This window comes from Mesoplodon mirus (assembly GCF_964341445.2).
Source record: "Mesoplodon mirus genome assembly, chromosome: 12".
NCBI classification, from domain to species: domain Eukaryota; kingdom Metazoa; phylum Chordata; class Mammalia; order Artiodactyla; family Ziphiidae; genus Mesoplodon; species Mesoplodon mirus.
In genome coordinates, this window is record NC_138988.1 from 44646927 (window position 1) to 44674088 (window position 27162).

Here is a 27162-nt window from a genome sequence, read left to right on the forward strand (position 1 = left end):
AGCGCTTCTCTCTGGCTGAGTGGACTTAACCAGGAATACCTTAATTCTTTCAGCATTTCATAACCACATCCTTGATTTGATCTTAACTTGAGGTCATGTATTAATTTGATCATCTTTTCCTCACTCAAGAGGCTAGAGAGTTTTAATTTTTCAAATAAAGTCTTTCCATATTCCCTCTAAACTTGGCTTGCAAACTGGCCAGCTCTCTTTTGAGTCCATTTCTTTCTTGTGGTATCTTACCATGTATAGCTAGTAAGAGCCAGCTGACACTTTCAACATTCTGCCTGGAGATCCTATTGGACGTGCCCAAAACTTCATTTTCTATCTTCCAAGTTAGCACAGGCATTTATCTGTTACTCTCCCCATGATAGGCACCCTACTGAGCCTTTTGCACAGCGTATTAGTTTCCTTCAGATGCCGTAACAAATTACCACAAAAGTGGTGGTTTAAACAACAGAATTTTATTCTCTCACAATTCAGGAGGCCAGAAGTCCAAAATCAAGTGGTTGGCGGGGACACGCTCCCTCTGAAGGCTCTAGGGGAGGATCCTCCCTTGATTTTTCCAGTTTCTGATGGCTCTTGGCATTCCTTTGCTTGTGGCAGTGTAATTCCAGTCTCTGCCTCTGTCTTCACAGTCTTATCTGACTCTCTGTATCCTGTCCTCTTCTCATAAGACTATCAGTCATTGGATTTAGGGTCCACCTTAATCTAGTATGTTTCATCTGTAAAGATTCTATTTCCAGATAAGGTTACATTCTGAGGTTCCCAGTGGACATGAATTTGGGAGGGACAGTGTTCAGCCCTCTAAACATGAGGATTATTACATATCATTATTTCCCTTTCGTCAGTAGGAAAGCTGAGATCCGGGGAGGGGGGAGATATTACTTGCCCTTAGCCTTCAACCGCCCAGTGGCAGTGCTAGGTTGTGGACTCAGCTCAGTCTGATGCTGTTGCATGCATTTTCTACTATGCCATTCTCCTTCTAGAAAACCAGTCTGAAAACTCAAGTCTAGAAAGTTATGGTATCAGTAGTCATCTACTCATTAGCCCCAGACCTGAGGCAAAAGATCAGAATGGGGCTGTGAATTTATTTTTCATTTCAGATATAATATTAGTTCTAAGCGGATGATGAACTCATGAGTGTTTTGTAAATGGAAGCAGTCATGCCATGTACTGCAGTTCTATCCAACCAGGTCAAAGCCATCCAACCATCACACAAAGGTGGGATGCCAGGGACTGCTGTCCTCGGGGGTCCCAGTTCTAACTGACCAGGTGACCTTAAGCAGGCTACTTTTTGGGGCCTCTGTAACAGAAGGGCTGAGCATCGGGAAAATGCCTTCACTGCTGGCATTTTTCAAATGTATACAACACACTCGTATAGTTACAGGAAAATGTCCTTGCCCGTATGTGTTAGTATTTGCTGAAGTGTGGGCAGGGTAGTACCAAGAATGTGCTTACCATTGACTTTTCACCCCCAAGTTAATAGTTAACGTCTCCTTCTGTGACTCTGTTGCTTGTTAGCTTTGGTCAGAAAGAAAAATTTTGAAATACCAAATGGAGCAGCTATAACTTTCTTTACTTTTACTTGGTATGGTTTATTTCTGTCAAGTTAGTTTAGGAGAGCTTTTCAAAAATATGCTATTTCCAAAATACAGTATACCACTATGCTATTTACCATTTAAATCTTGGAACAGGTGTTATGTGTTCAAAATAGAAGACTTTTCTTTATATACTTGTGGTGTTTTTAAAAGTTAGAGACATGTTTTGAAGCAATCTAGAGAATCATTCTTTGTAGGTAGCTCGGTAAAGGTCTGTGGCAGTGCTGTGAGCTGGGAACACCGTGAACTTTGGGGTCACATACACCTTGGTTTGTATTCATGTTCCGTGACCCACTGGTCGTGTAACCTTAGGCAGGTCACATAACCTCTGAATCTCAGTCTCATCTGTGTGTACCTCAAAATAGTCACTTTGTGAACTTATTGGGACTTTTAAAGGAACATATACAAAAACCTGGCACATATCAGGAGCTCAGTAAATGTTACCCGCCTGCCTCCTTTAATCAGCTTTTTTGTTGGGTCAGGGTCTGCCATTTTGTAGGAGTTTAGGATTAACAGATATGCACCATTGTATGTAAAATAGGTTAAACAGCAAGGACCTGCTGCATAGCACAGGGAACTATATTCAATATTTTACGATAACATATAATGGAAAAGAATATGAAAAAGAATATATATATGTATGTGCAACGGAATCACTTTGCTATACCCTTGAAACTAGCACAACATTGTAAATTAACTATACTTCAGTAAAAAAATTAGTATTAAAAAAAAAGGTCCACCATTTTGAAAATGTGGTTAGGACTTTAAAGTCCCTAAAATTAAATTCCCTTCTTTTCCAAGTCTACCAGTGAAATGGAAAAGGCCCATCTATTTTTCTCATTCCTATTAGGCCTCAGGGCAACATTCTGGAGAAAACCCAAGCCACAAAAAATGTTTCTTCCCCACTCAGGAACGTGTCTACGTCTGAATCTCTTGAGTTTAATCCAGCATCTGCCTCACCAATGGAGTTTACCTACTGTGCTCCTGAAACAAAAGGAACACAGTGAAACTGGCAGCAGGCTCACTGGATAAATCCTTGTTGGAACTGGAGGGCATTCTGTCGTGGAGGTAGCAAACGACCATAGCCTGCTCTGGTGCCCAGCCCAGATAAAGTGTGTCCTGTTCAGTGCTGTGGGCACATCTCCTCTTGGCCCTGCATAAAAGTGACAGATGCCCATGGTCGTGCACCAGGGCTTGGTCTGCCAGGGGAGCTTGTTGAGAGGGGATTAGACTGTGGAGGGAAAGCCATCAGGGGGTGAGGCGCTGTGGATAAGGTCGCTGTGTGTAGAATCCCAGATGATGCTGCTGGGGCAGAAGAATGGACCGGATCACCTTGGCAGGCCTGTCCAGTCCCAATAGCAACATGAAACAAGCCTTAGTGGGCTCTCCCACATGCTAGCTTCTGTGCCTCCAGAGGGAGGAGTGATGAGAAACTAGAAACAGCTCCTCCCAGAAGGTTCCTATTTAGTGCAGGAGACAGCCTGGTAACCATTCAGTGCAACAAGGCAGAGCAGAGGCCTCTCTTGTCCATGGAAGGAGGAATGCATGGTCAAGAGCAGGGCCTCTGGAGCCTGACAGCCTGGATTCAAATCCTGCCATCACCACTTCCCAGTTGTGTGACCTTGGGCAAGTTATCTGACCTCACAGAGCCTCAGTGACCCCGTCTGTAAAATGGGACGATAAGAGTACTTACCTCGTGGGGTTGTTAGAAGATTAAAAGAGTATTTTTAAAGTGTTTGGCAAATCATGTAAGCACTTTGGTGTTAAATTGCATATAATCCTCAGGGAATCCACTGTCATTATGGGCTGAGACAGAGACCACTTTTTCCAGTCTGAAAATCAAGGCACTGAATATATAAGCAGAGCTTTCACGATTTATAAGCATATGTTCATGAAAAGTCTTACAGAAGGTGGAAACATTAAGGCATGTTTGTATTTAACAGATCGCCTTTCACAGACAGAATCCAAGTGTTTGGCATTAGCACAGTGTCTGTTTTGCCACTGATTCCTTCTAGCAAAGGCTAACAGGGCCTCTTCCATCTTGGGGAGAGCTAGAAGCATCCCCAAGTCTTCAGCATACCTCCCTAGTTATAAGTAAGGATCGTGTAAGAAAGAACTGTGTATGGTGAATCTTGGGAACAAAACTGGGAGACTCAGTGATACAGAGAGAGTTGCATGGGCGGACACCAGTGCTTTCCCAGGCTGGCTCTCCCAGCTTCCGGGTTAGTCGGCTTCCTGTTCCTAATGTTCCCCTGCTTCCACTCTACCCATCTTGAACCCCACACCAGCATGGAACACGCCCTGAGCACGTATGTGTGTATGTATGAGAGCATGCACATATGCTTGTGGGCATGCACGCGCGCGCGCACACACACACACACACGTATGACAGGGTTATCTTTCTCTGAGGAAATGACATTGCTTCTCACTAGATTTAAACAGCCCCCCACTGAGGCCCTGAGGTCTAGAAACCAAGCCGTATCTCCTACACACCACTGGTCCACTGCTTGCACATTCTGACCTTGTCAGCATGTCCTTTTTTCCAGCCCAATACCCTCCTCCCTGACCAGGAGACAGAATTTCCCTGGGCTTCACAGGACACAGCCTGCAGGCACCCTCTGCCTCCATACTGGGAACCTGACCAAACCAGTTCTAACCATTGGGACCTCACCCAGGGTAGACGGCCAGGCAGCCCTGAGCACCTGTCCAGGTGAAGGGGCATCACTCTGCCCCTCTGCAGAATAACCTCTCCTTAATCCTCACATTCAACCATTTTCCTCCAAACTCGTTTATAAACAGCACTTACCCCTCCAGGGAAGCATCCCATGGTGTGCAGTGACGGAGGTATGGACCTTGAGTCAAAGACTGTTCTAGCTGTTGATACCTTGGGGAGGTCCCATAAACATCTGGGTCTTGATTTTTCCCTGCACATGTTAAGTATCCTATAAAGTTGTATAGGAGGAAACACTGTAAATTTTTAGGGGAAACAGTCCTTCTTTGCCCTTTCTGTTCCTAGACCTCCTCTTTTTCCACCCTTGCCCCTCACACCACTTACTCTCCATATCAGAAACAATATTTTCATTAATCGTCAGTTCCTCTGGCCACGTATTTCTGGCTACTCATTCCACTGTGATAAATTTGTATGAGCAGTGAACGATGGAGAGTATGAGGACTGTGAGCTTCTCAAGAGCAGGGCTGTGTGCTGACCACCTCCCTGCCCCCCGTCCCTAGCACAGTACCTGGTTGAGTGAATGAATGAGCAAATAAATGAATGGATGATGGGTTTGCTACTTAGTATGGGAAAGACATCCCATGCCAACCAGACCGAAGACTCTGTCTGGTAATGTGACTGCAGAATCCCACAAAGATGAGCTCCATTGCAAAGACCGACAGAGATAGTGTGACGCAGAAATGCTCCTGCTTCTGCCCTGCACATTCTGACCCTTGCTGCCTTCTCCCCGAGCCAGGACTCTTCCCAGAGTCCACCATTATGGCAGCCAGATGCTCCAGTTAGACGTGAGGGTTGTCTTCACCCACTTACCCACCGTCATTGAGTCCTAGTGATCCTGAACACCAGAACTTCTCTCTCTCAACCGCTACCACTATTTTTAGCCATCATCATCCCTTTCCTTGTTTACTATACAGTTCTAGACCTCCCAACCCCTCTCTGCATTTGTTCAGCCAGAGTAATCATTTTACAGTGAAAGCAGGTCATGCCAGTTCCTTGCTGAAAATTCTTCAGTGACTTCCCACTACACTTAGAACTCAAGATAAAGTTTTTTTTTTAATATTTTATTTACTTATTTATTTATTTTTTATTTTTGGCTGCGTTGGGTCTTTGTTACTGTGCGTGGGCTTTCTTCTAGACGTGGCGAGTGGGGCTACTCTTTGTTGCATTGCGCAGGCTTCTTATTGCAGTGGCTTCTCTTGTTGCAGAGCACAGGCTCTAGGCACGTGGGCTTCAGTAGTTGTGGCACAGGGGCTTCAGTAGTTATGGGCTGGGCTCTAGAGTGCAGGCTTAGTAGTTGTGGCGCACGGGCTTAGTTGCTCCGCGGCACGTGGGATCTTCCTGGACCAGGGCTTGAAGCAGTGTCCCCTGCACTGGCAGGCAGATTTTTAACCACTGTGCCACCAGGGAAGTCCTGAGATAAAATTCTGAGAATAAAATCAAAACTCCTTTGTACAGTGTCTAAGAGGAATGCTTAAGTGCTGTAATAAATGGAATAAAGATTATATAATGGTTGAAACACAAAAGAAGGTTACTTCACAGTACCATACCAGTCCATGGTGAATGGCCCTAGTAAGCCAGCAGCTATCCCCCAGGATTTAGGGACCAAAGTGCCTTCTGTCTTGCACTCCAGCATCTTTGTCTCAAAGACATCTGCTTCTAGCTGGAAAGATGGGAAAGAGGGCATATGGAGAAGGTGGACCTGCTTCTTCAAAGTCTTGATCAAGAAATGACATGCATCATTTTGATTTGTAGTCGGATGGCCACATCTAAATACAAGGGGCTTGGAAATCTAGTGGTGTCCTGACTGGACAGCCTTTTCCTGGGAACAAGTCTGTACTCTGGAAGCATGAGCTTTGATGGGAGCTGGCCATCTCTACAACATGGGGCACGTGAGGCCACGAATCCTCTGGTCTGCTTTTCCTACTTCATTTGAGGCTACCAACATACCTCTCACACTCAGTGGCTACTCTTTTCCTTTGTCACTGGGTCCTACTCTCTAGCTCCCTCAAAGCACACCCACCATGACACCCTCCCTTCAATTTCTTGAGCACACCAAGCTCTTCCTGCCTCAGGGTCTTCACACATCTTGATCTACTGCAGAGTTCTCCTCTTCCTTCTCCCACCCTTCTGCTTTTGCTGTGCAAACTCTAACAGTTCCTTTCATTTCAACTTCAATATGTCTTCTTCAGAGAGGCATTCCTGACCTCCTCCACATACAAACTCATATCTGCCTATTATGGTGTCTCATGGGGCCCTGTTCTTTTTCTTCCTAACACACATGTAGCTAAAACTTCCTTCGTGTGGAGCTTTGTTAATGCTTGTTTTCTCTTGCTAGACTCACTGAGAGCAAGAACCTGTTAGATTTGTTCATCACTTGGGTTATGCTTTTGTTATATACCCAGGACTGAGGTCAGCACCATAATTATTTGTTGTATGAATGAGTGAGTAAATGCCTTGTTTTCAGGATGGTGAAATTAAATTAATTAAGGTCAGAAGACAGGGTAATCTTGTATTTATTTAGCATTTATCGTATGCCATCACTGAGCTAAAACCCTTATGTTATCTAATTTCATCCTCAGACCAACTTTTCAAGAGAAGTATCTTTGGCCACTTTCTCTACGAGGAATCTGAAGCCCATGGTTCCTAAGCGTTTTGCTGCAGTTCAGACAGCCAGAAAGTGGTGAAGGCTGAGTTCATGCCCACAGTACCAGCTCCTAAAGCCCAGGGATCACTAGGGTTTTAGAGGGAGTGTCCTGAAAGAAAATTTGACCAGCGGGAAGTTCAGATCAAGCAAACTGCTTTAGGACCAGAGGTCTTAGCCCACTCCCTGCCCTCTCAGCTAAGCTAAATTTTCTTTCTTTCTGTGTAGGCAGGTGCTGTAGAATGAGGTTTTTTCTTTTTTCTTCTCTTTATATTTAAATATGTGCTGGTCAAATTTAAGTATTTCTATATTGCCACCCACTTCACCCACATAAACTCTCCCATCCATGTCTTTCATGTTCCAGGAAGTACACATTCTAACAGGACCTTTTGCTATGAAGTGTGTCCGTTCAGAAAAGCAAGTAATAGACAAGCACAGGCTTAGCCATTGAGGCCTGAGCGCTGGGAAGCCAAGCAACTCTGACTCTCTATCAGGATTTCCCTGGGGCCCCAGGGTCCATACACAAAAGAGGTGCTGGCTGAGGGGCAGAAAAATATTACCATACCCCAAAAGGAAGAAAGAAGGACCTGTGGCATAAAAGCAGTATTTTAGTATGAGTCATCCTGTGGGCAACTGCTAGTCAATGTTCTCCAACAGTGAGTTGGTAGAGGTAGCTGTAGAGATTTAGAGTCTTCTCATCCTTTTTTCTTTTTTTTTCTTTTTTTTTTTTTAAGAAGATGTTGAGAGTAGGAGTTTATTAATTAATTTATTTATTTTTGCTGTGTTGGGTCTTCGTTTCTGTGCGAGGGCTTTCTCTAGTTGTGGCAAGCGGGGGCCACTCTTCACGGTGCGCGGGCCTCTCACTATCACGGCCTCTCTTGTTGAGGAGCACAGGCTCCAGACGCGCAGGCTCAGTAGTTGTGGCTCACGGGCCTAGTTGCTCCGCGGCATGTGGGATCTTCCCAGACCAGGGCTCGAACCCATGTCCCCTGCATTAGCAGGCAGATTCTCAACCACTGCACCACCAGGGAAGCCCTCATCCTTTTTTCTTTTAGTCAATTAAGAAGCTAGAATCAGGGGCTTTCAATGAAATGCCAGCCTCAAGAAGGCAAGGTATATTCCCTTAGAAAAGACAACTTAAAATCAGAGACCCAATTGGATGCTTCTCTTGGTACCTAGCAACGCTCATTCAATTGCCTTCTACAGAGAATGCCTGAACACATAGGCATGGAGACATAGGGGCATATTTTGCACTCAAGAAGTTATACTTCTATGACTCTACCCTATATGCCAACCATAGTGGGATGTGGTAGATCTCAGACTTCATTCATTAGTCCATGAATAGGTATTGAGTGCCCTGGGATGTGCCTAACATTTTTCTAGTGCTGGACTTTGATGCTCAGTTTTCCAGAAATCACACTGAATGGTCTGGATACGGTAGTTCTCTTAAGAATCTGTGACCCGTACAGAAGAGAGGTGTATGGGACTCATGAGCTTGGCAATGGTACCCAAGCATACTCGAGGTTACAGTGGGACGGAATACTTTCGATTGCCATGATCCAGAAAATCTGTATGCATAGGCCATAAGTCAAATGTCTGGTCACCCTCCTTGGCCAAATTCCCCTTACTTCCTCGCCCATAACCTGCCTGATGAGAAGTTTAAAAGGATGAAATAGCAAAGACACAGGTGTGCCCAGACCACAACTGGGCAAAGAGCCTGTAACAGGCCCTGAGAGTTTTCAAACTGATTTTTTACTGTGAAATATAGTTTACTCAACTACTAGATTAGATAGAGTCCAGGAAAGAAAAGGAGGGGACACTCAAATGGAATGACTGAGGTGAGTGTAAGGAAGGATGGTTTTTGAGGGTGTGGACCGGGTTAGGAAGCCAGCCTGGGCCGGTGAGGCACCGGAGCCTAGCAGCCATGGGAGCCTTTGCCTTCCCGGTCCTGAGGTGGTGCAGGGAGGGGTGATGACCTGCCCAAGAGCCGTGGCCTATGGAAGAAGACTGCAGCCCCTCATCCTCCTGCGCCTCCTACAGCGACAGCAGACAGAAAGCAGGGGTGATGGAGAGCCTGCCATCAGGGTTGGTCTGCTGGGAAAGGCAATGGAGACTGCCCAGCATACTTGCTAATGAACACCACCACCACAGAAGACATTTGTGTTGCTTGATTGCTTGCAGTGTGCCAGGCTCTGTGCTGGGCACCAGGAAGTGCATTCTCTCATTTTATCCTCAGGTCAGACGGTTGAGTCCCATGGGCTTCTCCTCACAGCTTGTGGATAAGGATCAGATCTTAAAACTCTGGGAGCTCCAGAAGCAAAACAGTGTTATGTCCATGGGAGGTAGGAGTAAATATTGTGGTCCAGCTATTTGAAAAATACAGGAAAAGAATATGGGATGTGGGGGGACACTATTAACCAAATAGCTCTCCCTGTGTCACCGGCAGGCACAACCCCAGGCCTGGAGTCCTGGATTCTGGGCTCCAGTTCCGCCCCTAACAAATCAGACAACCTTAAGTAAATTATTTCCCTGACTCTGTGAGTTTATGAGACCCCCATCTCCTTGCCCACCTAAAGGCACGCAGCAATTCAGTTCCCAGCAGTTCAGTTCTGTTGACAAAGAGTGGGTGAAATGAATTCGTGTCACTTCCCAGTTTGGAGTTTCCAAGATCATCACACTGTCACAAGAGCTAAATTAGTCAATCAAAGTCCAAGTGAGCCATTAAATTAACACCCCATGAACTTATGCTCCTCGCTTGATTCATTAGACAGTTTACGATTTTAAACACCATTCTTGGGGAGGAAAGCTAAAGCAGGGCTTGTCTAGAACTTTCTACATTACTTTCTGGGGTCACCTGACTGATTCACATACCCTGATGTTTTTAACACGTTGCTCCGTTTGCTGACCCTGTTATCAGGCTTAGTAATTTATGGTGGAAGTAAAGGTGACTTTCTATAACTGGAATTCCATGCCTACATGGTATTAGAATTTGGTTACCCAGTTAGAATTAGGTTGCCCCTGGCACTGGATCTTTGAAATAGTAAAAGGCTGGAACTCAAATTCAGGGAAAGAGAGCTCACATTCTCCCGGGGGGCTGCCAGCCTTGTGATTCTCACAACTGGTGTTAAGTGACCAGAATCATATTCCTTCACCCAAAGGCTTGTTCTCATGGACAGTGCATGCAGTGGGTACCGGGCTCCCCAGGTGATGATTCATGAGCTGGACGGGGAGTTAGGAGTCCAGAGCTCTGCTACTGACCTGCTGTTTATCTAGCATGTGGGATGGGAAAGTCACTCCTGGCTTAAAAACCTGTTAAGTGTGCAAACATCATATGATATCACTTATATATGGATTATAAAAAAAATGATACAAATGAACTCATTTGCAAAAGAGAAATAGACTCACAGACATAGAAAACAAACTATGGTTACCTAGAAAACAAACTATGGTTACCAAAGGCGATAGTGCAGGGGGCTGGGGGGTTGGGTGGGGAGATAAATTAGGAGTCTGGGATTAACAAAACAAAAACAAAAAAACAGAAAAGCCTGTTAAGTGTTTCCCATTGTGCTTCCATGGGAGCCTAGCATCCTATCTAGCTTAGCTGACCTTGCTCAGTGCCACCTTCCACTGCCTTGCTCTGCACTGGGCATCTGATCTTGGCCCTCAGAGCCCTCCCTGCCCTGCTCAATGCCACAAGTACCCACCATGCAAACTATGCATCTTAGGATTTGTCCCCTCCTTGCTCTGCTTCGAGTCATGTCTCTGCATCAGCTGCATCTTCTTCGTGGGTCCAGCTCACATCTGGGCTCTGGCAACACCTCCCCTACCTTTGCTCCTCTGGCCCCTGAGGGTGATAGCAGCTTCCCTCTGTTGATGGTCTCTGGGTGGCCTCAGTGTCTCCCGGGTGCCCTTTCAGCTTTTCTCCTCCCTCTAGTCCCTGCACAAAATTCCTGGCATGGGATCTGTCTTCCTGTCTGGACCCTTCTGATACACTGGCCTTCTTTTTGTTACTTAAATGGCCGTGCTACTCTCTCCTTCTGTTGTCCACTGCAAAGATCCAAATGCCCCTACACTTCTCATCAAGACATCCCTCCTTTCTTGAGCCTGGCCAGCCCAGAGCTGCTTCAGATTCCTGGAGAGGGGTTTCTTTCCAAATCAGGTGAGGCCCTGGAGCTTGAGCCCAAGGTTACATGGAGCCAACTCGCTTCTACCTTCCTGAATTCTGAAAAAGCCCAGAGGTACCAGCACTTGCCTGAAAGGTCACTGCTCATTTTTATCAAACCACATTGCTCTGCACGGCTGGACTGCGGCCTTCAGTCGGGATTTCCTGTGTGGCAGATTTTCTCTCCTCTTGGATAACAGTGATATTTGCTGCAAGTGTCTAATAGAGCCTGAAATTACCCTGGCAAGTTGTTTACCCTTTTCCAGAGTGGCACAGGCTCTGTGTGCTGTTTATCTAGCACTGTCATTTTGTTTTTATTAAGTTAGCCCTTGCACTTCCAAAGTGTGAGATAGGCTCTGTAAATATTTTATTAGCCTTCGTAATTAGTTGTTACATCTCACGCCGCTGCTGGGAAGTGGGTCAATGTGACAGTCCCCGTTTTACCACAAAGGTGGAAGAGAGCCACCCGGAGATGGGAAAGAGGACTTAAGTCTGGGGACAGAGGGTGAAGCTCCTCCTTCCAATGAAAGGCAGGAACTTTGCTGGCTGGAGTTGATAGGGGTCTGATAGTCCAAATTGTGGACAGTGAGAGTAACGCTCTATCACCTGCAGAATGGGTCGTGATGCCTCTACAGGGTGTTGGGAATTGGGTGAGAAAATATAAGAAAAGCAGATGGTACACAGACAAGTCAGCACACAGTAGGCACTGATAACACCGGTTCTCTTTGCTCCATCCTTTACTCTCTGCCCCCTTTCATTACTACCCCTAAGGAGGCTTGATTTATTCACCAGTAGAGTGGACTGCAGGAGGGGGATGCAGAAACAGCTTCAGTCTGTGATGCGTGTGTTCTGAAAATGAGACCTGAAAAATCTCTTATTGAAGAGGATTTATTTTCTTTGTGGTCAAGTGAATGCTAAGTTTTAAACATGCTTTCCAGGGTAAAAAAAAAAAAATTATATAGAGCTATTAAATTAACTTGTTGGTTGTGATATTTAAATCCTTTCTACATTGCTTATTTTTAGGTCCTTGATATACCAAATAATGACAGAGTAGTAATAAAGTCTACTATCATTGTGATTTTGTTAAGTTCTCCCTGTATTTCTAGGCATTTTTGTTCTATGTATCTTCCGTTTTCTTTTTAAATACTTCGTTTTTCTGAATTAACAAACGAAACTTTCCTGAGAATGTAAATAATTTTTATGTTTAAAATATTCATCATTATGTTGAATTTAATGTTATCTTAAATGTTCTAATTCAACCTAAAATCACAAATTTAAAACAAATATTTAATACACATTTTATTTTATTTTTGAGTTCCAATAAAACTTTATTTACAAAGACAGGTAGTGGGCTACATAGGTAGATAGACAGACTAATAGGGATAGAGATATATACATGGATATATATAAATAGAAAATGTTAATACACATTTTAAATTTCCATTAGATTTGAGTTAAATTAGCCAAATTCTCATATTATGCATACCTAAAATGCCAAATATAAAATGATTCCCTAGTGGGAAGCAGCCACATAGCACAGGGAGATCAGCTCAGTGCTTTGTGACCACCTAGAGTCTGGGGTGGGATAGGGAGGGTGGGAGGGAGATGCAAGAGGGAGGAGATACGGGGATAGATGTATATGTATAGCTGATTCACTTTGTTATAAAGCAGAAACTAACACACCATTGTAAAGCAATTATACTCTAATAAAGATGTTAAAAATAAATAAATTAATAAATAAAACCAGGCTAAGCACAGAAAAAATAAAATAAAATAAAATGATTCCCTCTTTTTTTTTTTTTTTTTTTTTTTTTTTTTTTTGCGGTACGCGGGCCTCTCACTGTTGTGGCCTCTCCCGTTGTGGAGCACAGGCTCCGGGCGCGCAGGCTCAGCGGCCATGGCTCACGGGCCCAGCCGCTCCGCGGCATGTGGGATCTTCCCGGACCGGGGCACGAACCCATGTCCCCTGCATTGGCAGCGGACTCTCAACCACTGCGCCACCAGGGAAGCCCAAAATGATTCCCTCTTAACAAAAAAAATCAGTAGAATGATTTTTATTCTCTTAAGCCGTTATATCCTTAATTCTAAATCTTACTGTGGTTTAAAGATGCCTACCTATTAAAGAAGTTAAATTCTGCTCCAGGTAACCAAGGTTATTTTGTATTAGAGATTTTTGCCAGATTTTTGTGGAGCCACAAAACCCAGAACAGTCCCTCTCTCTACCTGTCATATCGAGCCCCTCTTCAGTGGGTTGAGCCGTATGAAATTGGCATGGTGTCAAAGATGTTCAGATATTAGTTCAACTTAATGAAGAGATTTATATCATGGCTTCAAAACACAAAGAAGCAGCATCCTTATAGCTCTTGTTACCTAATTATGTAAGAACCATGTAACCTGGAGAATTAGGTAACAAGAGTAACATTTGAGTGACCTTGCGCCGTCTTTATGAAGTCACTTTCAGGAGGTCATTGGACATTCATTTTCCCCTGACCCAGGGTCAGATAGTACCTTCTAACTTTGGTGTACTCACATTTCTGTATTCTTTACTGGTACAATTAATGAATCAATAATAACCAATATGATAGCAGCGTGAGTAATGGGATCCAATAGACAATACGTTCTATCCCGCTTACCTTCATATCCAGTTTTCAGTCCGGAGATATTTATCCTCTCCAGAGGTTATTGCTTCAGTCTTCCCTGGCTGTCCATGCTTGACCATCAGCCTTCTGGGGAGGGCTGGGAGAGGAAGACTGTGGAGAGATCCCCCTGCTTAGCACACACGCTTTCCCTTAATTCCCCTACCAACCTTGACTGTGTCTCGTGTCCTCTGCATTGAGTCTTTCTAAGTCAGCCTACCTAGGAGGAGGCAGATTCCCACTGAGGGGGCTGTTCCATGACACTGGCACGGAGGAGAGTATAGCTAATATGCAGACATCTTTAACCAGCCCCCCTGGTTCCAGCTCCCAGGGCCTCCCTGCCCTTTGCTGTCCTTGGTGTATTTGAGTCCAGATTCTGTAGAGTGAATTGGCTCTACCGTGTTTCACCCACATTTTGATTTCCAAACGTCTGTTGAATGCTTTCATCTGTTGCTGTTTCCTCTCCTATTTCTTTGTCCTCTTGGGGGGGTTTCCTTTTTAAAATTCATTTACAGTCATTTCAGTGGGGTCACAGGAGAGAGAAGTAGTGTGGTCAACTTAAACTGGATGTCCATCCATTTTGATTTTACCCTGTGCATTAAAAAGAGTTCTTGCTCTCTGTTCTTTCTAATCCTCTCTTCAGATCTTTAATCTCATATGACTTTCTTATCGTGTAGTTCTTCCACCATGAATTCTTCTTAGATAGGATACTGAAAGAGCTTCCCATGCCACACGGTAAATAAGTGAAAAGAGCCTCATACCAATATGCATCCTGTCAACTTATTTGAGTTACCCACGTGATGGAAAACATCCAGCCAGCGCCTAGGCCAAAAATCCAGGCTGGTCAGCGCCCCCTTCATCCAGGTCTCCCCTGCGATACTCAACAGCTGGTTCACACTAAACTCGCAGCTCCAGCCATGACACCTGTGTACATCTGAAAATTCAGCTGCCTCGGGTAAGGCCGCCTCCCCACCCCTCTTCCAGTCTTCTCCTTTAAGGCCTGGCTCAGACTGTACCCTCAGCAGCGAGCCCCCTTTCCGTTCCCCTTATGGGGATGAGTCTCTCGCCGGCCCTGCTCCCCTCACTGCACCCCACTTTATGAGTAGAGCTGCCTCCACCTCCTTGCTGGACTCAGGGCAGGAAGCACTGCCCACCCGATACACACACCCGTTAGCTAGCTGGTGCCTCACAAAGCAGGGCTTGCTTCATAGTCTCGCTTTATCTCCCTTTGTTTCCCCTGCAGGTTTCTAGTACAGGTCTTGGCCCTTCTCTCCAGAGAACAATGGACATTCAGTCATCTGTCCGTGAAAGCTTCTCAGGAACGCTGCCTGGGCAGCCAGAGGGAAGGGTTGTCCAACCAATGGGTGACTCCAGCCTCCCACAGAGCCAGGGGCCCCCGGGTCTGAGCCACCAGCCTTGGATGGTCTGGAGGCCCACAGACTCATCTCATGGGCCTGTAAAAACCAGACTGGCTGGGGATCCTTAACCTGCTGGGTGGGTCCACAGTGCAGAGCTCACCTCCTTCCCACCATCCTGCAGAAATCATGAGAAAAGCAGTGGCCTAAATGAAACAGCAGAAAGAGAAGGGCCACACCAACCTTTGATTAATAAAAAAGCTCAGTAGATAATCAATTCCAAAGAAATTATATAAACTACCCTGCCCCGCCCCCTCCCGCCAGGCCTCTCCCAAGAATATTGCAGTAAATCTTTACAGAGTATCTAAGAAATTCTTCCCGGTCCCTGGAAAAATCCCTAAGTATAATTTCTTCTAATGCCAGGAGGACGGTTTCTGCAAAAATTGTAGGACTTGTTTCTCTAGGGGAGGGACTCTCACAAGAACTCTGTTGAGTCTGATGGCTTTGGGGATGCCTGAGCTCTTGCTTCACGATTTAGATCCAGTAACCAATCCTTGAGGCAGGTATTATCATCCCCACTTTACAAATAAAGACCCCAAGACTCAGAGAAGTGAAGTGTCCCACCCAGAGTCACTGAGGATTGATGCTCAGAACCTGGGTCTCCACATCCCGGGCTCTTTCTACCATCCCAGGCTGCTTCCATGATGGGTGAACAGAAGAGGAAGGAGAGGCCAGAGACTCTAGCTTTGCCCCCCGCCTACACTTCTCTGTGGTGGTTCTGAATTTCCAAAACACATGGACTATGACGTGCACCTCTAGGGCACTTCACCACTGCACTGATTTCTCATGTGTAGAGCCCTGGATTAGAGGCGTTGTTAGACCTTGGACTGTCCTACTCAGGGAAGAAAATTGAAGGCCACTGCCCAGTGTGTGACATGGCTCTGGAGAATCTGTTTCAATCCTCAGCTTCAAAAATTAAAATCTTCTCTTCTGAGACTTAGCTTTTGACCTCTAACAAGGAGAGTAAATAAGCAAACCCAGACAACACAAGCACTGCACAGAGTCACAGAAGCCCAGTCTAGCATTTTAGCAATTAGGGGTACTTGTCCATAAAGCACTTAAAAATCCATTTGGACCGTCCAAGTCGGTTCAAGCTCTTTAATCTTGGATAAAGTAAACAAGACTGTTTTTAAGTTGGTTGGGTTTTTTTTTTTTTCTATTTTAAAGCAAGGATACTGGGAGAGAAAAAAATAAGACATTCAAGGCCAGACCTTTGGACCCCAGTAATGTACAACAGCTGCAGAGGCTGGTCAGACCTTTTGGTGATATTTTCAGTCTGCCAACGCCAGCTCACCCTTTCATAGATTGAAAACAACACATCTCCTTGAAGTACACTTCTCTTTTCATTTGTGGCTTGGAACTTCCTAAGGGCAGGGCCCAAACATTATTCTGCACCCCACAAAGTACAGCTCAGCCCATGGGGTCTCAGCAAATGCTTGCTCACAGGCTGACCGTTGGAAGCAGCAGGCTGCGCTGGTGTCACCATTCATCACTGGCAGTGAACAGATCTCACCATAGCCCGCAGGCACCCCGCTCTCCAGCCAACCAGCTCACTTCCAGTTTTGAAAAGCTTCAAGCTACTCCGTGCCCCTTGTTTTGCACACTTTGGTTCTCCACCTGGAGCACATTGTCAGCCTCCTGCTGCCGTCCCATCTCTCTCAGCTGAAGGGGCACCTTAGAGGAGCTTTTCCTGATCTCCTTGGGACTTCCCTGGTTTATCTTTCTGCTACCAGTCTCTTGGCAGTGAGTCCTGGAAGGGCTACTATGTATTTCTCAGTGTTGATCTGTTTAATGTCTGTTTTCCCCACCAAACTCCATGGAGGCAGGGACAGCAAGTGCTTTATTCCCTGCTGTATCCCCAGTGCCCAGCACAAAGCCAGACAGCGTGGGGACTGAGTGGAGTAGAATAACTTAGACATCAAGAGCACCAGGTCAACAAATCTCAGCCCTTCTCCCTTCCAGTCAAAGGTCTCAAAGTATAATGTGCCCTTTAACCAACACGGCTCAGCCAACTGATTACTCAGCCAAGGCCACAGAACTCCCAGTTTAGAGGGTGTGGCTCGCAAGGGCCTAAGGAGAAACACTGTGCACTTGTGGTCGGAACAAGGTGCACCTACAAGGGAATTCCTGAGAAGAGGAGGTGGAATATGGCCAGAGGGTGAAAAGCCATGTCTATTGCCACTTGGAGAAGTTGTTCAATGGACCTGCAGTCACACCTTCACTCCTTTGAATTCCTGTTGGGCTGCAAACATACCTGAGGAACGTTCCACCCAAAGGATGAGAAGTTGCGTGTATCTCTACTGGCTTTCATCCTCCACAGGTTGATGGTGGCTCCGGAGGTTTTACCTCATCCCACTTGGAGGCTGTGCTTGTGAGAGGGCTCCCCGCTTCAGAGATGGCACTGTGGCAGGGACACGGGAAGATTCGTCTTGCATTTGAGCTGGACGTCGTCATGTGAGCCCACACTGAATTTCCATCAGAGCTGCGGCCGAATCATAGGTGGGCTGAGGGAGTGCATCACAGGGTACCAAAGCGTCGGCTACCACCGTACTGTCCCTCTGCATCTCCTGCTCCCCGCTGTGCCTGCAGGTGCACTGCTCACCAGTAGATCATCCAGAAGATTGATTAGTGAGTCTAGCCCAAAAGACATTGGCATGGAAGGTAGCTGCCTTTCTTAGGGCTCCCTAAGAAAGAGACCGCCCTCCTCCATCTTCCTTCTGGCCGCTACCTTTGTCGTATCCCCCCTCCCGCAGGGCACTCCCATGTGATGGAGAGGAGAGTCAAGCTCAACTGGCCCCAACGGTAGAAGACAGCTGCTGTGTAAGAGAGCATTTCGGGTGACCACCAAAGAAGGTGGCAGAAAATTCTCTGACCTTGCCTAGGATGTCTCCCCTGCCCCCCTCACCTGGTTTGCTCATACCCAGCCCTGGGTCGGGACAATCCCCAGGCTGAGCTCAGTGCCCCTGTGCTAACCCGACTGGTGAACTTGTCACATGTGTCCCTGTGCATTCACTAGTCTATCCCCTGTGTGCACCAGGAGCTCGTTGAGCATCACACTGTGTCTCATTTCTACACCCAAGACATAGTGTCATGCTTGGGACACGCAGGTTCTCTGCAAACCCTTGTGGAGGCAAAGCAGAGAAAGAGGGAAGGAGGAGGGCAGTCCGTTGCTAAGAGATAAAATGATTCACTAGTATCCTAGTTGCCAAAGATAAGTCATCTGACCCATGTGGGGAATTCCCAGAACTAACCATTTAAAGCAATACTTGGCTGAAATCTGTTGCAAAATACAGCCCTGACTTAGGCACTTACTTTTGCCTTTATTATTTTTTTAAGAAAGAGATGCTCCAAGACCCAGTGACTCAGACCTCCAGGTGACTTGGCTGTGGTTTCTTATGAGTCAGGCTTACCAGACAGTTGAGGACAGAGGTGAACAGGAAAGAGGCCGAGAAAAGCCAGAGAAGCAGAGAGAGTCAACACAGACGTCGAGGAGGCTTCCGGCAGCTCTCTCAGGCCAAAGGGCACACAGAGTGAGAACTCCAGACACTCACAGACAAAGGGGTACAGCTGATACCAGTTCAGCTGGAAGATTCCCCTCAGGTAGCCATCCTGGAGGACGGGTTGTAAAGGCCCTGGGGTTATGGCCACTTCAAGTGGGCTTCTTCTCATTTATTTCTTCAGGTAAAGAGAAAAAACAAGATGTGAGCACTGATACTTTCATTATCTGTGGATTTTCCCTCCCTACTCGGTTCCCTGCATCCTTTCTCCCTACTCTGACATCTTGACAATCCTGATATTTGCCGAATATGAACTGATTGACGTCACTATGTGAATGGAGAGAAAGAAAAAGAAAAGTTACTAAAGTGCAAAAGCACAGAGACAGAGGCAACTTTGAACAGAAGAAGCTGCCACAATCCTGTACCTCCGCCGAGCACCCAGCAGCCATCCGGGCTCGTGTGAGCCAGCCCTCGGGATGTTTACCATCTAACGCAATTGAGCGAGCAGAAACGTAAGAGCCTCTAATTATACAAATTGCTGAGTGTTGTGCACAGGAAATAACGTATTACCTTTGTAATTCTATGTACAGTGTACAAAGCACTTTCCCCACATACCCCACAATCTAACAATAATCCTGAAATTATTATTACTATTTACGGACACAGAAACTGAGACACAGAGAGGTTAAGTGACATGCCCTCATTCACACACCTATTACCAGGTGGATCCTGGCATTGAACTCAGGTTGTCTGGGCCCAAGACAAGTGCTATTCCCTGGACCCTGCAGCAAATTCCCACTGGCTAGTCGCCTATAGTCTCCCTTATCTCACCTTTGTCTCCTGAGCAGAGGTGTTTTATACCTGAATCCCAGCACATCAGTGACGATAGCAGATAATATGAAACTTGGAGAAACACCTGCTATAGACAAAAAAGAGCCTGGTTCTGATAATTCTGTTTAACATCTAGAAGAAAGAGAATGAACATTTTAGGTGGATGTATAAAAGAAGCTAGAAAGAACTTGGAGGTGGTTGGGTATTGCTTAAATGTCACCGAACACACAATGCTGAAATTGGGAGAAGAAAGCTCAACAAGGGAGATAAGGGCTCTTCCAGAGCTGGGAAGAGATCAGGACCAAAGATACAAGGATCCAGAAGCAGGGGAACCAGAAGACATCACACACAAATCTCCACGCGCTGCACTGGGTACTCAGTCCCTTGCCTTCCAGTCCTCCTGGAGAGTGCTGGGTAGCATGGGGCCTTTAAGAGGAATGGGGTCCTAGCTCAGGGCCTGGTGCCCCATGTTGGACTGCCCCTACTTACACAGGATTGTTGTGGAGAAGAGGAGGTCCGGTGTGCTCTAAGGCCACTACAGAGGCAGTGTGAACGCATGCTGGGGTCAGCAGGGCAGCTGGGGCTCTACCAAGATGCTGGGCCAGTCAGCACAAGAAAGAGAGCATAAGGATGTTGTGTCTCTCGGAGGCTGGGACACCTAGCCGGCCGCTGGTTTTACACAGGCAAATGCCAACAACTCTCAAATGTCTGTTTCCAGCTCAGACCTCACTTCCCAGCTCTAGACTCATTAGGTGACGTCACACACTTAGATATATCATCAAAATCTCAAACTTAGGGCCTCTCTGGTGGCGCAGTGGTTGAGAGTCCGCCTGCCGATGCAGGGGACACGGGTTTGTGCCCCGGTCCGGGAAGATCCCACATGCCGCAGAGCGGCTGGGCCCATGAGCCATGGCAGCTGAGCCTGCGCGTCCGGAGCCTGTGCTCCACAACGGGAGAGGCCACAACAGTGAGAGGCCCGCGTACCGGAAAAAAAAAAATCTCAAACTTAATATATTTAGAATGGAACTTGTAACCCATCTCTCTCAAATCGGTTGCTCAAGCCAGACTCTAGGCATTGTCCCCCGGTTTCTCTCTCCTCCTCCCTCCCACACTGAGCCCATGACTGAGTCCTATTGCGCTCCCAAATCCATCCATTTTTTTTTCACCTCCAGGGCCATCTCCCTAGTCCTAGCCCCACCACCTCCCACTCAAATCAGCTACTTCCCACACATATATACTCTGCTATCATAGAGCAGCCAGAACGACTCTGACTCCCTCCATCCCTGCATATTTTGCCGCCCCGCCCAAAGAGAAACAAGTAGGAACGACCAGGATTGGACAGGCACACACTCTGATCAGTTGCCTTTGGGATAAACCACGCCCACAGAAGCCCTCCTTGTCCTTCTACCTCAAGAGTGACCCTGGAAAGCCAGGGGACGGGGAGTGGACTTGGGCTTCTGAATGAGACAGGTGTCCGTTAATTCACAGCTTTGCCCCTCACTGTCTGGGTGGCCTTGTGCAATCTACCCAACTCTCTGAGTCTCTGGTGCCACTAAGAAAGGGGTCCTGGTATCAACTTCATGGGGATTTTGTGGATGTTAAATAAAAATCACAGAAAGAAAGCCCTTCATTCAGGGGTCAGCCCATGGTAGATCCCTGTTGGTAGGCTTGGTATTTCTAACTTCCTGCCCACTGGGTTCTCAGGCCTGAGAGAGGAGACACTATAATTAGGCTGTTCTGCTGTGGAATTCCTCAGAGCCTCCTGCCTCTCTTTTTTTCCTTCCATTGTCTCTCCCTTCCTTTCCCACCCACGGTTTGAAGCTGACTGTTCTGTCTGCAGGAAGTGTGTTAAACGAGACAATGTTTGTGTTCTCGCCTCATCCCAGGGCTTTGCTGGCATTTCTTCTCTTCTGGTCCTTGGGGAACGTCAGAAATGTGGTCAGATGCGCCTGCGGACCATGTTAACAGGCACAACTCACACAGTTGTTAGAAGAGAAATTTCATTTGCAGAAAATAATATGAGTGATGTATTCACACAGGCATGGATTTTAGAGATGCGGGTCTGGGTCTACTTCCCAGCACTGTTATTGGCTATGAGCCCTAACCATGCTACATACTATCTTCAAGTGTCAGTGTCCTCATCCATAAGACTTTCAGGATTCTGATTAGAATAATGAGAGATAGTGTTTTGAAACATCTGGACAAGGTCAGTCACATTGCAAATGCTTGATAAATGAGCATCTAACATAGCACTTGGCATTGGAAACACATAGTGCACAGGCCCAATCTAGCCCAATACCTGTTTTTATAAATAAAGTTTTATTGGGACACAGCCACACCCATGCATTTACATATTCTCTATTGGCTGCTTTCATGCTACAACAGCATATTCAAGTGGCTGCAACTTCCTGTCAGTTCCTTTGTTTTCATCTAGAAGCTAGTGGGCTGCTGTGGACCCAGGACATGATAGCTATGATGGTTATGGGGTACCTCCAGCAGCTGCTTATTTAATGTATCAGTTGGGATTAAATTCAACTACATTTTTAAAAAATCATAGTGACTTAAACATGGTAGAAGCTGACTTATCTCTCATATAAAAGCCTGAAGATGGGCAATCCAGGGCTGTTCTTCCCTACAAAAGACTCAGTGACCTGGCCTCTCTCACCTTGCCACTTGCTCTAGAATGAGACCTTCCTTTTCACAGTCCAAGATGGTGGTTGAAGTTCCAGCCATCACATTCTCATTCCAAGTAGCTGAATAAAGAACAGGATAAAGAAAAAGGAGCAAAGTGTGTGCAACAATTAAGACAGTTCCCTGCAGCTGCCACCTGACACAACTGCTCTTGTTGTTCACATGGGCACACTTAGTTGTAAGGGAGGCTGGGAAATGGAGTGTTAATCCAAGTGACTATATGCCCAGATGAAAACTGAGGGGTTCTATTTACTAAGGAAGATGGAGAGAACAGATATTGGGGGAAAACCACGGGGTGTGCATCCCTTCGGATTGCTTTAGCTATAAATAGCCAAAGCCCAGCCTTCAATGGTTTAAGCTACTAGGACTTTTATACTTTAATTATCAAGAAATCCAGAGGTAGAGTGTTTAAGGTTTGCCTCAGGAGTTCCCCATGTCATGAAGCACCCATGCTCCCATGCTGCCTCTTTAGTGTGCTGGCTTTACTTCCCCGGGTGTGGTCTTCTGGTGGCAAGACGGCTACTGCAACTTCAGGCATCAGATCCCCATACCCTGCCCCAAAGGTAGGAGTGGAGAGGTAGTGGAGAGGGCTTCCTTCATGTGTTGGATTTCTTGTATTTCCCCAAAAGTTCCTAGAAGCTTCCCCTTCCATCTCCTTTGCCAGCCCTTGTTCTCATGACTACCTCTATACCAATCACCAGCAAAAGGAAACGGGATTGCCATGAGTGGCTTACATGACCTGCTGCCTGAACAAAATTAGGACTCTGTTAACAAGGAAGAAAAAGGAAATGAGCTGTGAGTAGAAATGCACTAGAACGATCCATTATTATCTGGGAGGGGAGTGAAATATTAATTGTTTCCCCCCTGCCTCTAGGAACCTGATAATTCGATTCTTCCCAGATGAAAGGCAAGGAGTAAATTGAATTTGGATCATATTCTCAAGCTTCTTAGAGCTGCTGTTTATTATCAACATGTTTTGTATCATTACAAAATCTGGAATTAGAGGTAAAATCTGCTCCATAAATCTTTAGCTTTCAGCTTTCAGTTCAGGATGCTGCGAGGTGCTGCTTCCACAATGCTCAGAGCTATTTTCAGGTGGATGTTCTGGACAGAAAAGCAGCTTCCTAAAAATAGTTTTGCAGTGGCAATCCTACATCTCCTTGAAATTATGCACCTTATCTTGTTGATAGGGTCTGCAGTCTTAAGGCAGGGCCATCCACCCTAACCGGACTGCTGGTGATCGTGAGATTAAATTCCGCTCCACTGAAAATAGCGCTCATCCTTCCAGCAGAGCCGAAACAATACTTTGCAATGTTACCCATCAAGCAGGATAACTGAGAAGAGCAATGGGAAGACCACCTCTGGATTTGCAATGGAGAGCTGGAAGCTTAACATAATAGGCAAGTTGGCTCACTCAGATTTTATCCAGATCCTTCCCCCAGAGGAAAGAAGAAGGAAAGTGATGTTCCTTTATTAAGGTATAATTGACATGCAGTAAACTGCATGTATCAAAAATGCAGTCTGATGCATTTTGGTATATAGATACAGCAGTGAAACCATTCCACAATCAGGATAATGAACATGTCCACCACCCTTGAAAGTTCCCTGCTGCCCCTCGTAGCCTTTTCTCTCACATCTCTACACTCCCTCCCTGAGCAAGCTCTGATCTCTTTCACTGTAGATAAGGTTGCATTTTCTAGAGTTTTATATGAATGGAATTATGTATAATCTTTTCTGTCTGGCTTCTTTCACTTAGCATAATTATTCTAGAATTTCTTGTTGTTGTGTAAATCAATAGTCCATTCCTTTTTATTGCTGAATAGTATTCCAATGTGTGGATATGCCACAACTTGTTTATCCATTTATCAATTAAGAGACATTTGAATTATTTCCCATATTTGACTATTACAAATAAAGTACACATTCATGTACAGGTTTTTGTATGAATATACAGTTCTCTTCTCTTGGGTGAATACCTAGAAATGGAATAGCCAAAATGTTTTCAAAAGTGGTTGGACCAGGCTTCCCTGGTGGCGCAGTGGTTGAGAGTCCGCCTGCCAATGCAGGGGACACGGGTTCGTGCCCCGGTCTGGGAGGATCACACATGCTGTGGAGCGGCTAGGCCCGTGAGCCATGGCCGCTGAGCCTGCATGTCCAGAGCCTGTGCTCCGCAACGGGAGAGGCCACAGCAGTGAGAGGCCCGTGTACCGCAAAAAAAAAAAAAAAAAAAAAGTGGTTGGACCAATTAACATCCCAACAGCAGTGTCTGCGAGTCCCATTTCCTTCGCATCCTCAGCAACACTTTGCAGGGTAGATTTTTAAAATTTGATACATTTTAATAGATGTATAGTTTTATGTCATTTTGGTTTTCATTCAAATTTCCCTAACGACTAATGATGTTGAGAATCCTCTGGTGTGCTCATTTGACATCTATATATCTTTTTTTGGTGAAGTACCTGTTCAAATCTATTACCCACTTTCGAATCTTTTGCCCACTTTAAAAAATTGTCTCATTATTAAATTATGAGACTTCTTTATATATATGATATATAAGTTATTTATTAGAAATATATCTTGCAAATACTTCATACCAGTCTTTGGCTTGTATTTTTTTTAAATATTTATTTATTTACTTGGTTGCGCCGGGTCTTAGTTGTGGCTTGCCGGCTCCTTAGTTGCAGCACATGAGCTCCTTAGTTGCGGCATGCATGTGGGGTCTAGTTCCCTGACCAGGGATCGAACCCAGGCCCCCTGCATTGGGAGCACAGAGTCTTAACCACTGCGCCACCAGGGAAGTACCTGGCTTGTATTTTTATTCTTCCAACAGTGTCCTTCTAAGAGCAGAAGTTTTGGGGTTTTTTTTTAAATCTATTTATTTATATTTTGGCTGCATTGGGTCTTCACTGCTGTGCACAGGCTTTCTCTAGTTGCAGCGAGCGGTGGCTACTCTTCATTGTGGCACACGGGCTTCTCATTGTGGTGGCTTCTCTTGTTGTGGAGCATGGGCTCTAGGCATGCGAGCTCAGTAGTTGTGGCTCGCAGGCTCTAGAGTGCAGACTCAGTAGTTGTGGTGCATGGGCTTAGTTGCTCTACAGTATGTGGGATCTTCCTGGACCAGGGCTCGAACATGTGTCCCCTGCATTGGCAGGCAGATTCTTAACCACCGCACCACCAGGGAAGTCCCTGAGCAGAAGTTTTAAATTTACATGATGTTAATTTTATTAAATTTTATTTTTTGGTGTCATATCTGAAACATCTTTGTCTAACTCAAGGTCAAAAAGATGTTCTATGTTTTTTCTCCAACTTTAATATTTTTAAGTTTTTCATTTAGATCTATCATCCATTTTGAGTTCATATTTGTATATGGTACAAGGTATGGACTCCAGTTCATCATTTGTATGTGTCTGTGTGTTTTCCAATTGTTAAATACCCTTTATTGAAAAGACTAATCTTTCTCTATACTACATGCACCTTTATTTAAAAAAAATCAATGGTCCACATATGTATGGGTCAGTTTCTGGGCTCTCTCTCTCTTCTGTTCCATTCATCTCTTTGTCTAATTTGAGACCAATACCACATTACCTTGATAACTGTAGCTTTATTAAGTCTTGAAGTCTGGTAGTGTAAACCATCTAGTTTTTTTTCTTTTCCAAGTTGTTTTAGCTATTCTAGGTTCACTGCATTTCCACAAGAATTTTAGAATCAGGATGTCATTTTCTACTAGAATTTTAATAGAGATTGTTAAATCTGTAAATCAATCAAGGAATAATATTAATCTTGACAATGCAGAGTCTTCCAACCCATGAATAAAGTTTAGCTCTCCATTTATTTGGGTATTCTTTAATTTCTTTAGCAATGTTTTATAGTTTTCAGCACACAGACCTTTTCACATCTTTTGTCAGATTTGTCCCTAAGTATTTTATAATTTTTGGTGCTGTTGTACGTGGCATTTTTACTTCAATTTCCAATTGTTTGTTGCTAGTATATAGACTTACAGTTGATTTTTTTTTTTTTTTTTTGCGGTATGCGGGCCTCTCACTGTTGTGGCCTCTCCCGTTGCGGAGCACAGGCTCCGGATGCGCAGGCCCAGCGGCCATGGCTCACGGGCCCAGCCGCTCCGCGGCATATGGGATCCTCCCAGACCGGGGCACGAACCCGTATCCCCTGCATCGGCAGGCGGACTCTCAACCACTGCGCCACCAGGGAGGCCCTACAGTTGATTTTTTATGTTGATATTATACCATGCAAATTTGTTAAATCCATTTATTAATTCAAGTCGATTTTTTGTACATTGTTTTGTTTTGTTTTGTTTTGTTTTGTTTGCGCGCTGTACGAGGGCCTCTCACTGTTGTGGCCTCTCCCGTTGAGGAGCACAGGCTCCGGACGCGCAGGCTCAGCGGCCATGTCTCACGGGCCCAGCCGCTCCGCGGCATGTGGGATCTTCCCGGACCGGGGCACGAACCCGTGTCCCCTGCATCAGCAGGCGGACTCTCAACCACTGCGCCACCAGGGAAGCCCTGTACGTTGTTTTGGATAACCTATGTAGACGATCATGTCATTGTGAGTAAAGAACATTTTATTTATTTTTTCATTCCAATTTACATCCCTTCTATTCCTCTTTTTTTGCCTTTTTACTTTGAGTAAGACCTCCAGTACAGTGTTGAATAAAAGTTGTGAGAGCAGATTTTCTTGCCTGCTCATACTTCTCTAGCTCTTTTTAATCTCTGGATGCTCACTTTAGCTCCCATCTTCCTTATCTTAACCTCTCCTTCTCCTTAGCCATCGTCAATCTCCTGGTATTTGATTTGACTCTACCCATGATCTGTTATATTCCACCCTACTTTCTTTTCTAGATAGAACTTGACTCTCTGATTATGATACTGTTTCCATACAGACTATATTCCATATATCTTTTGTGTTTTGCCAACATCCCAGACCTGATGTTCCACAGAGGAGAAAC